The sequence below is a fragment of the Ammospiza nelsoni genome, chromosome 16 (genome assembly GCF_027579445.1).
Source record: "Ammospiza nelsoni isolate bAmmNel1 chromosome 16, bAmmNel1.pri, whole genome shotgun sequence".
Taxonomy (NCBI): Eukaryota; Metazoa; Chordata; class Aves; order Passeriformes; family Passerellidae; genus Ammospiza; species Ammospiza nelsoni.
In genome coordinates this window covers 19,388,300-19,399,195 of record NC_080648.1, presented here as the reverse complement: position 1 = coordinate 19,399,195, position 10,896 = coordinate 19,388,300, and the positions used below count along the sequence as shown (strand labels likewise).

General features: G+C 60.6%; 1 pseudogene; it reads right to left on the bottom strand.

The window, feature by feature from the left end:
* Nucleotides 1-1,678: 1,678 nt before the first annotated feature.
* Nucleotides 1,679-8,435, bottom strand: LOC132080291 (steroid 21-hydroxylase-like; annotated as a pseudogene).
* Nucleotides 8,436-10,896: the final 2,461 nt, after the last annotated feature.

Sequence of the window (10,896 nt, the reverse complement as noted above, 5' to 3'; positions counted from 1 at the left end):
ATACCTTAAAATTCCCTCAAAAGCCCTAAAGATACCCTAACTCATAAAAAGTCCTAAAATTACCCTCAATAGTCCTAAAAAAAAATCCCTAAAAATCCTTCATCTCCTGTCAAATGAGACATGAGGTTAGGAATTAACTTGGGTTAGAAATCAACTTCAGATTTAAGTGGAATATGCTGTTTTGAATTGTTTAAGTTGTTTAGTCTGTTAAATTTGCTGTGTTCAAAAAAGCCTGTAGCTCTCAAAATTGTCTCAAACAAGGTGAAAGGAATGTGAGCTTCCAAGCTAGAGGAAGGTAAGAGGGGCCCCTTGGACCTTGAAATAAGAAGCAAGCCAAAACTGAGGCTGCAGGACACAACTGACAAACAGCGAGCTCTCTGCTCAAGGACTGACATTAACTAATTGTAATGCGATGAATATGCATGAACCTATTGCAAAACTTAATGCATATGCAATAGGCTGGGGGAAAAAGGGGAGTTTGGACTCTCTGATTGCGCGCATGTTCTTTAAGGAGTTATCCTGCATGCATCCGACGCTGAATAAAGATACATACCCACTTCACGACTTTTACTAGTTGTGGAGTTTTTTCCGCAAATCATGCAGACCCTGTGGGAAACCTGAGTTATGTCACCGGGGCGGGGGGAGCGCAGGGGCTGTGGGGATGATGGAGCGGGAGCTGCGGGCGGCACCCGCGGGGCGGGGGGCCCCGGGACCGGTGCGGCACCCTGCAGACTCTTCCCTTGAGGGTCCAATGTTTATTTTGAACATTTACCCTGCAGCTGGATAGCTCAGGTAACAACCCCTCCGTTGCCTTGTACTGCCTTATCTGGCCTACCTCTCCATTTCCTTCCATTATCTTGGCTTCCACTGCCTCCCCTTGCCTTGCCTGGACCCCTTGTCTGCCCCTCCCTTTCCTCGTGTTGCCTTTACCAACCCTCCCTTCTGTCGTCTTGCCTTCTCCTCTGTTGTTTTGCCTTGTTTAACCCTCCCTTGCATAGCGTTTCGTACCCTTCCTTTTTTTGCCTTACCTAACCCACGCTTGCCTTGCCTTGTATTGGTGCCCTCTTGAATTGCCTCTTCCTCCTTTGCCTTTCCTCACCGACCAACCTTTCCGTTCCCTTGCCTTGCCTACCCCTCCTTTGCCGTTGCCCCCATTTCGACACATGACTCGAGGGGCGCGGACGGTCTCGTTCCCTCCCTGCCCCTCCTCGCTGTTCTCTCCCTTGGGTTTTTGCGTCGGGGGAGTGCTCCTGAGTGCCCCCGCTATGTTCGGAGCGGGCACTCCACCCTGCAGCGCCCGCTCCTCCAGGCCCTCGCTCTGGGGACGGCGCTCTACTCCCCTCCCGCCCCCAACAGCTCTAAGCCAATCGGTTGCCAGGCACACCAGGCCTCGGCCAATCAGAGCGCTTCATGCTTTGAGTCGCCTGTTGCCAGTCAGATCAGCAGAACGCAGCGCCCCGCACAAACCCGCTGTATCTCGCAGGGCTGCGAGCCCAACCCGGACCGCAGCCTCTCCGGGGAGGGCTTTGCGGAGCGGGGAAGTGCAAATCAGCCAGACCGCTATCTTCTGATGCTGTCCAAGGGCTGTGGCGGGTGCCGAGAGTGGCCGGTCAGGGTGGGCGCAAGGCTGGGCTTCGGGCGTTCCGGACGTTTAGGGGGTCCCAGGAAGAGCCGGGACTTGTGGGTTCAAAAGCACAAATTTTATTAGGAGGAGATAAATGGGGCCCTCCCACACTGCATTGACTCAGGCATCCGGGAGAGACCCAGCTATCTGGTTTTGAATGGGGGCACGCAGGGGTCAGGTGTCAGGTGAGTTGGGATGGAGTCACGCAGGGTTCAAGCAGAGTCAGATGGGGTTAGGTAGGGTCACAGCTGGGGTCATAGCCGGTGTCAAGGTGAGGCATAGGGTTGGCAGGGGTGAGGCCGATGTCAGGTGGGGTCAGTCAGGGGGTCACGGTCAGCCAGGTTCAGGCAGTGTCACACAGGCTCAGGTGAAGTCAGGTGTATTCAAGAAGGGTCAAAAAAACCTCAGGTGAGTCACAGTGTGTTCAGAAAAGTAATAAAGTGGTCAAGTGGAGTCAGGCCAGGGTCAGGGTAAGCCCGGGGGCTGGCAGGGCACCATACGCAGGCGAAAGGAGGGGCAGCGCAGCACCGTGCCCGGTGAGCCCCTCAGCCCCGGCAGTCCCTCCGGGCCCGGCTCCAGACGGAATTCCCGCAGGATCAGCCCCAGGAACACGAAGAGCTCGGCCCGCGCCAGCCCCTCCCCCGGGCACGATCGCGCCCCGCAGCCGAACGGCAGCAGCGACCGCGAGGGGGCGCCCGGCGCCAGGAACCGCTCTGGGGGGCGGCGGGTCAGCTCCGAAGGGTGCGGGGGGACCCGCAGGATCGGGGGGTTCCGGGGGGGGACCCACAGGCTTGGGGGGAGCGGGCGCCATGGGGGGACCCAGGACTTAGGGGCGGACCTCCACAAGTTTGGAGGGTGCCTGGGGGTTCCCCAGGTTGGACTTCGGGGTTCAGAAGGGAAACATGGGGGTTTGGGGTGACCCAGGGGCTCAGAGGGAGCCTAAGATTTGGGGGAGACCCCAGGATGACAGAGGGGATTCACATGTTTGGGGAGGGTTCAGACACCTGAGGGGGGTCTCAGGGGTTTCGGCAGGGGGGTAGAGGGGAGGAACAGGTTTTGAGGGGGGTACACAGATATATGGGAGAACTAATGGGGATGGTGGGGGGTAACCACAGGTTTGGGGGAGGGGGTGTGGGGTTGGGGTGGTTCAGGCATCGGGGGGGGGGGGACACTCATGACACAAAGGTGTTCCCAGGATACCCAGGAATCAGGGAAAACACCATGGCTGGGGGAACCCAGTTTGATGTTTGAGGAAACCCAGGAGTTCAGGGGGGCACTCAGAGTGCAGGCATACCCACATACCGGGCAGGAAGACCTCAGGGTGCTGCCAGATGTCAGGGTCCTGTTGGGCTGCCAGCAGGTTGGGGATCAGGACAGTGCCGGCTGCCACGGGGAGCCCCCCAAGACTGGAAGGGGACAAGGTGCATGGAGATAGACTGCGGTCTGCTGGGGGCTACTGAAAGTTACATGGGCCATACTGAGACCTACTGAGGCTCTCTGGGGGCTCACTGGGTATGACTGGATGTCTGTTTGGGTCTACAGGGTCTATACTGAGATCTGGTAGGTGCTGCTGGGAGTTACTGGGTGTCTGTTGGAGTCTACTGGGGCTCTCTGGGGTCTCCTGGGATCTATTAGGTGCCTACTGGAATTTACTGATGCTATACTGGAATCTACTGGAGCCATACTGACACCTACTAGAATTTATTTGGGGTCTACTGGCACACTGGGTGGGATCTGCTAGCGCCATACTGGGATCTGGTGGAGTCCTACTGGAGCTCTCTGGTATCTACTGGCTATCTGTCGAGGTCTACTGGGGCCATACTGGGGTCTACTGGGCTCACTGGGAACTGCTGGACCCATCGTGAGCTTTTCTGGGGGCTACTGGATGTCTACTGGGGTTTCGTGGGGCTACCTTGGACTTACTGGGATATATTGGGAACTCCTGCTGGGATCTTCTGGGCTCTGCTGGGGCCTACTGAGGCTATTCTGGAATCTTCTAGGATCTACTGAGTGTCTGTTAGGGTCTACTGGGGTCATACCAGAACCTGCTGGGGCAAGTGGAATGTACTGGGGTTATACTGGGGCCTACTGGGACCTAATGAGTCTTACTGGGATTTATTGGGCCCTGTTGAAGCCTACTGGGTCCTACAAGGACTTACCAGACTGTACTGGTCTATTGGAGTCTACTGTGGGCCTACTTCTACTGGGCCCTACTGGTAAATATTCTGCATATTTGGGTCTTACCCGGGCCATGCTGGGACCTGATGGGTCTTAGCAGGACTTGCTGGGGTCTAATGGGCTCTGCTGGGTTCTCCCGGACCCTACTGATGATACCAGGCGGACCCTTCCTGTTCTGTGGTGGTTGCCCCTCACCCAGGCTGGCCGGTGGCGGCTCCTCCCTGCCCTGGTACCTGGTGTGGCGCAGGGCGCAGTGGGGCAGCGCCAGGGGCGCAGGGGGTCGCAGCCGCAGGGTCTCGCTGACGGTGGCCTGAAGAAGGGGCAGGCGCCCCATGTCCCCTGGCCCGGGTGGTCCCTGTGCCCCCTGCAGCTCCGCCCGCAGCCGCACCTGCAGCTGCACAGGTGTGCCATGTCTGCCATGGGGCACCAGGGGAGGGGGTGCATCCCAGGGGGCACACAGTGGCAATGGGATGACAGGGTGACTCCCCAGAACCCCAGACCCCCCCAAACTCACCAACCTGCCCCTGGGACCCCAAACCATCCTCAAGCCTGGCCCTCTCCCTTGGCAACCCCCTTGAACTCCCAGATCCTCCCCAGACCTGTCCTGAGACCCAACCCCCACCCCAGACTTGCTCCTCCCTCCTCCTTGGGGACACCCCTGAGCCCCCAGATCTCTCTCTTAGGACCCTCTATCCCTGGACCCTGAGCCACCTCTCCATGGAAACCCCAAACCAAGGAGCCACATAGAGACACAGACACAGCTCTGAAATGTCTGAGAGATCCATGGGGCACCTCAGGGTGGTGCAAGGGCACAGTGTCAGCCATGGGGAGGAGGACGTGGGGGACATGTAGGACACAGGTGGGGATATGGGACCCCCAAGTACACACATGGAGCCCTGGCACTGTACAGGGGACAGAGGGTGCTCCACATCATCTGGGGGCAGAGCAGCAGGAAACCCACGGAGAAGGGAACATGAGGGACATATGGAACACAGGATGTAGGGGGGGACACAGGACCCCTGGGGACACAGAGGACCCCCCCAGGGCTGCATGGAAGACATGGAGGGACATGTGTTTCACCTCGGGGCGGTGCAGCAGGAAGGCCACAGCCCAGCCCAGCGCCGCCGCAGTGGTCTCGGTGCCCCCAATGAACAGGTCCACCAGCGCCATGTGCAGCCGGGGGGGGCTCAGGGGGCCCTCCCGTGCCCCAGGATTACGCCCCAGCAGTGCCCCCAGAACTGAGTCCGGGGGAGGGGAGGGGCACGCCTGGCAAAGGGGTGACACGTGTTGGGGGTTTCTCCTGATCCCCAGCTGCCCCCAAACACGGGAGTCTCTTCCAAACCCCCAAGTCCACCTAAACCCCTGGCCCTCCCCAAGGCCTCCCAGACCCCCGGCTCCTCCCATCCCCTTGGGTCCCCCCAAACCTCTGTTTCCCCAAAAATATGTGGGTGCCCCCAAGCCCCTGGGTAGCCCCCAAACTCCTGGTTTCCACCCAGAACCTGAGTCCTTCCAGACCCCCATGTAGTTTCCAAAGCCCTGGGTTTCCCCTGAGGCTCTGTTCCAACTGCACCGCTCCTGACCTCGGGCTGCCTCCCAGCTCCCTGGGCCTCCCCACCTGATGCCGCTGGATCTGGGTCTCCACAAACATGTCACGGTGCTGGACAAGCTGCAGCAGCTTCCGCAGTCCCAGGTTGGGCAGGGCCTGCGCACAGGGACTCCATGGGGACCCCCACCGCCAAGAAACCTTTGACCTCAGAGAGACACCCGCTCCCCCAGAGATGCTGCCTGAGTCTCCTGAGCCCCAGAGATACCCTATGGCCGCTCCTCTGGGCCATACAGACCCCTCCAATGTCCTACAGGCATCCTCAGCACCACAGAGACACTTTACCCCACCTCAGCCCTATACAGCCCCCACAACTGGCCCTCCCAGGCCCAGAGATCCTCAACACCATATAGACCCTGTAACACTCACCCTAGCCCCACACAAACACTATAACCCCTGTCCAGCCCCATTAGTTATAGGGTCCCTTCCCAGTACCACAGACACCACCCAAGCTCTCTATGGACCCTATAAGCTCTCTGTCAGCCCTCCATACCCTTCTCCAGTCCCACACAGATGCTATAACCTCACTCCCAACCCCATATAATCCCACCAGCCCCATATCTCTCCCATGGGCCATATAATCCCCCTGAGACTCACAGCCCTTCCCAGGCCCCCAAGGGCCCATAGTCCCCCTGTAGATCTCCACAATTCCCTTATTGCCCCCATAGGGCTCTATAGCTCTGGGCTCCATAGACCCTCATGCAGCAAAAAGGCCACAGCCCCACAGCCACCCCCAGGAGCTGCCAGGCTCACCCGCAGCAGGGGCAGCAGGTCCAGCACCCAAACACTGCTGTGCCCCCAGACCTGCAGCAGCTCCCCCAGGCAGCGTGAGAAGGCCCGGAGCTCCCCTGGAGGGGGCACCTGGAGGAGAACACACCTGTGTACTGCCCAGTACTCAATTGTCTCTGGATCCCCCAGAACACCCCGAACATCATTTCAGACATTCGGGTCCCCTCAAATTCCTATGTGCCCCCAAACCCCTGCCACCCACACACAAATTGGTCAGTCCCCCCAAACAGCTGGATGTTCCCTCCACAGACTCCTGGGTCCCCCCCAAACCCTGGGCCCCCATAAAAACTGGGGTCCTCCTCCAAACCCCTGTCTCCATCCTGGGCCCCCTGCCAGATCCTCACCAGCTCCCCAAAGAGGAGGCGTGCGATGGTGCTGCAGGTGTGGAAGGTGAACACCTCAAAGGGGTCCAGGGGGGCCTCCCCATACGAACGCAGCTCCTGGGGGAAAGAGAAGGTTAGAGAGAGGCCCAGAGCAAATAAAGGGGGACTCCAAGGCTCGTTTAGGGGGTCGCACAAGAGAAGTGCAGAGCTCTGAGGGAGTTATGGGGACTCACAGGGATAATGCCCTTTTGGGGTGCAGAGGGTGAGGTTTGGGTGGGTAAGTTTTGGGGGACAGTGATGCGGGTGCAGGGTTTGGGGATCAGGTTTGAGATGCAGAGATTGGGGGATGAGTGCAGGGGGTAGGGTTTGGGGGGCAGTTTCCAGATGCAGGGGACATGGTTAAGGTGCATGGGTGGGGTTTGGGTGAAGGGAGTGAGGCTCAAGGTATCAGTTTTGGGGTGCATTGGCCAGGGTTTTGCTGGTCAATATTGTGTGGGGATCTGTTTTGCAATGCTGGGAGGATCAGTTTTGGGGGTGTCGGGGTTGCAGAAGGATCATTTTGGGCAGGAGTCGGTTTCAGGGTCTCACCTCACACAACTCCCGGCCCTGCAGCCAAAGGAGGGGCCCGAGACGCCCCCCAGCCCATGCCAGTGCCCCCCGAACTGCTCCCCGCTGCCGCCGCCAGCCAGGGCAGGGGTCTCCCAGTGCCAGGTCCCGGCCCCCCGTGACACCAGCGACCCTGGGGTTGGGCAGGAGCAGTAAGGGACCCCCAGAAACCCCCCAGCCCCTATAGGGACCCACCTCCAATACACCAGGGGTGTGCTACAGGGCCCCACTACCTCATAAAGCCTCCTTCAACCCCATAGCCGCTTCCTCCATGGGACCCTCCTAATGCCACCCTGGAGGCTGAAGGGTGTGTCTGGTGGGGCAGAGACCTCTAGAAACTGCCCTAGCCCCTACAGACAACCCACCCCTCCAGAACTGCCCCCCCCCCCCCCAGTACCCATGTCCCCAACTCCATTGGGACCCCCTCCCAATCCCGTAACAACCCCTTCAATCTCATAGGGACGCCCTCAAACCCCATAAGGACTTGCCATCCCACAGGGCCCCCCCAAACCCTTAGAGACCCTCCCCGAGCCCCACAGAGAACCCCAGAAACCACACAGTGACTCCCTTCAAATCCCCCGAAGGGCTTCACTACACACAGGATACTCCCCAAACCCCACAGGAACCCCTCCAACCGCCCCCCCCCCGCCGCCATACCCAGATAGCTGTGGGGGCGCCCCAGCCAGTCCCCCCAGTGCCGGACCAGCGCCTCGCGGATGGTCGCCACCGAGCTCGGCACCAGCACCTCTGCAGGGAAGAGGAGGGGCTGGGGGTACTCCAAAACTGGGGGAGATCCCAAACCAAGTGGGGAGTCCTGGCGTGGGATTTTGGGGAGAGCATCGGGGGATTAGGGCCCCAAGAAAGGTTTGGGGGGGTTTGAGGAGAGGTCCCCACCGCAGGGGGAAAGGGCAGAGTTGGGGGCTCGGAGAGTCCCTGGGGAGCAGGGAGGGGGGTTTGGGGGGCTGTGGGGTCCCGGGCGGTTGGGTTGGTGTCGGGTTCGGGGGTCCCGGGCGGCTGGGGTGGGGTCGGGTTCGGGGGTCCCGGGCAGCTCGGTCAGGGTCGGGTTCGGGGGTTCCGGGCAAGTTCGGCTGGGGTCGGGGATCCCGCACTCACCGCGGCCCGCCGCGCGCAGGCGCAGCACGGGCCCGTGCCGCCGCGTCAGGCGGCTCAGGTGCAGCGCCCCCTGTGGGTGCAGCAGGTGCAGCACGCCCCAGCGCGGGCCGCGCCTATCGCCACGCCGCGACAGTCGCGACAGCAGCGACAGCGACAGCAGCAGCGACAGCAGGCCCAGCAGCAGCGCCGCAGCCGCCATGGCCCGCGGGGTGGGGGGGGCGGACCGGAGAGCCCTTATATTGGGGAACCCCACAACCACGCCCCATGCAGCCCCACCCCCTAAGTCCTGCCCCTCTCAGGTGGCGCACACGCACCCTACTACGACAACCCGCCACCGCCCAGCCCCATAAAGAGCGCCCCTTAAAACCCCACCCCTCGAGGCTCGGGCCTCACACGGGAGGCTTAAAGCCCCGTCTCACGTCAAGCCCTGCCCCGCACCGGCCGCTCTGCCTTTGTAAAGGGGAGCCCTACGCCCCTGCCCTGGAGGCAGCCCCCCATCCTCTATAAAACAGACCCGAAGTCCCTGCCCCGGGATCCCTGACTCCTGATGCACTGATTCCTCCATAAAGCAAACCTCTAATCCCTAACCCCCCAAAATGACCCCACCACTATAAAAGTGCCCCCTCAAGCCCTGCCCCTCCAAACACCACCTTATTAAGGGAACATTTTAAGCTTCACCCTCCTCCTCACCTCCCCAAATATCCCCTATCCCAATTCCCACAGCCCTCGTGGAGGTGCTCCCACCCCCCCCCCCTTAAGTCCCTGCACCCAGAGCCTCCTTCACAGGTGCCTGCCCCCAATTTCCCTCACTCTAGCAGCAGCATTTGAGGATCAGAGACATTTATTGGGGTCCAGCAGAAGTGAGGGAGGTCTCCAATAGAGTGTGAGTCCTAGGGATGTCCCCTTGGGGGATGATGTCCCTCCAGTTCCCGGGTCCTGGAATGATTACAGGTGGGGACTCACAATAATCTGAGAAGTGCTGAAGTCAGGAAGGGGACCCCCACCCGGGGATGTGTTGCCCGGGGAGTTTGTGGGGTGCTATGGTGGGGGCCCTCAGGAGGGGTATTGAGAAGGGAGTTCCAGGTGGGGGATGTCTCAATGTGGGGATCTCTCAGGGACCCCCCAATAGGATTAGGGATGTGAAAGTGTCAGGAGGGGGGCTCCTGTGGGTGGGTGCCAGGGATTGGGCCATGGTGTAGGGATCCCGGGGGTGCCCCCCATCAGACGCTCCCCCTCTGGGGCCCTTGCAGGTGTTGGGCCAGCTGCAGGTCGTTGGGGAGCAAGAGGATGCAGTGGGCAGTGAGAACAGTTATGAATCCTCCATCACCTGCACTGAAGCCCCTCAGCATCCCCTGACCCCTTGGCAGCATCTCCCAGGGGCAGAAACCCCCTAAACACACTCTCAGGGCATAGGGTCCTTTCAAATCCAGCCACTGGCAGCTCAAACACCCTGTACCCCTCAAAGTGGGTAGTGGGCCCCAGTATCAAGTGACCCTCTCCCCATACCCTGACAGACCTCCCCCTGGGGGAAGGGGCCCCCACATAGCACTTCCCACAGCCCTCCATCCATGGAGGCCACAGACCCCCCGCCACTACAAACCTGTCAGCCCCATGGGCTTTCCCTGAGCCCCAACAACGTCCCCTTAGCACCCACAGATATCCTCCTAGACCTCCCTAAGCCCCCAGAGCCACCCCCAGGATCTGCCACAGCCCCTCTGGACACCCCCACCCCCTGAGTACCCATAGCTCCCTTCCAACTGCCCACAGAACCCTCCCAGCCCCCCCCCACCCCAAACCCCCACAGGAGGGTTCCCCTTGGACCATCTTTGGTCCCCCTGCAGCACCAGCTGACACAGGGGGACACGGGGAATGTTGGGGGACATAGGAGGACATGGGGGACATGGTGACACGAGGGGGATATGGGGGACATGGGGACATCGGGGTCATGGAAGGCACAGGAGTCGGAATGATGTGGGTGGGCGTAGGGGACATGGAGGGGGGCTGTGGGAGACATCAGGACATGGGAAGACAGGATGGGGACATCCTGATCTGGGGCCATATCACCCTGGGGAGACCTTGGGGACACCCCAGGAAGGGGGACAAGGGGGTGACATCCTGGGGAGATCCTGAGCGTGGGGACTTGGAGGGCACCCCCCCGGCGACATCCACTGTGGGGAAAGGGGACACAAAGCCTAGGGGCATGGAGACAGTGCTCTAGGGACCCCCAAATGGGACAGGGCGCCAGTGCCACCACAGGGGAAGGGGCACAGGGGACATGCATCCCCTGGGGGATGGGTGGACGCAAGGACATCAGGAGGCACACAAGGACACTGCAGGAGGACAAGGCCATGTGCTGGGGGGAAGGCAAGGACGTGGTGGGGCTGGAACAGTGTGGAGGGGGGGCTTTGTGTAGGGGTGGTCCCAGGGGCCTCCAGGGAGTCTTTAGGGGGGCCCAGGGTGGATTTGGGTGGTCCCAGGGGCTTCTCAGCAGATGTTTGCACATCGCAGGGTGGATTTGGGGGATCCAGAAGGTGGTGAGGGACCCCAGGGGAGATCCTGGGGTGGATTTGGGGGCATCTAATGGGGGTTGGAGGGTCCTGGGAGGGGGTGAGGTTCCCAGGCACTCTGGGGTGTATGAGGGTGGGTTTAGGGGGTCTGGA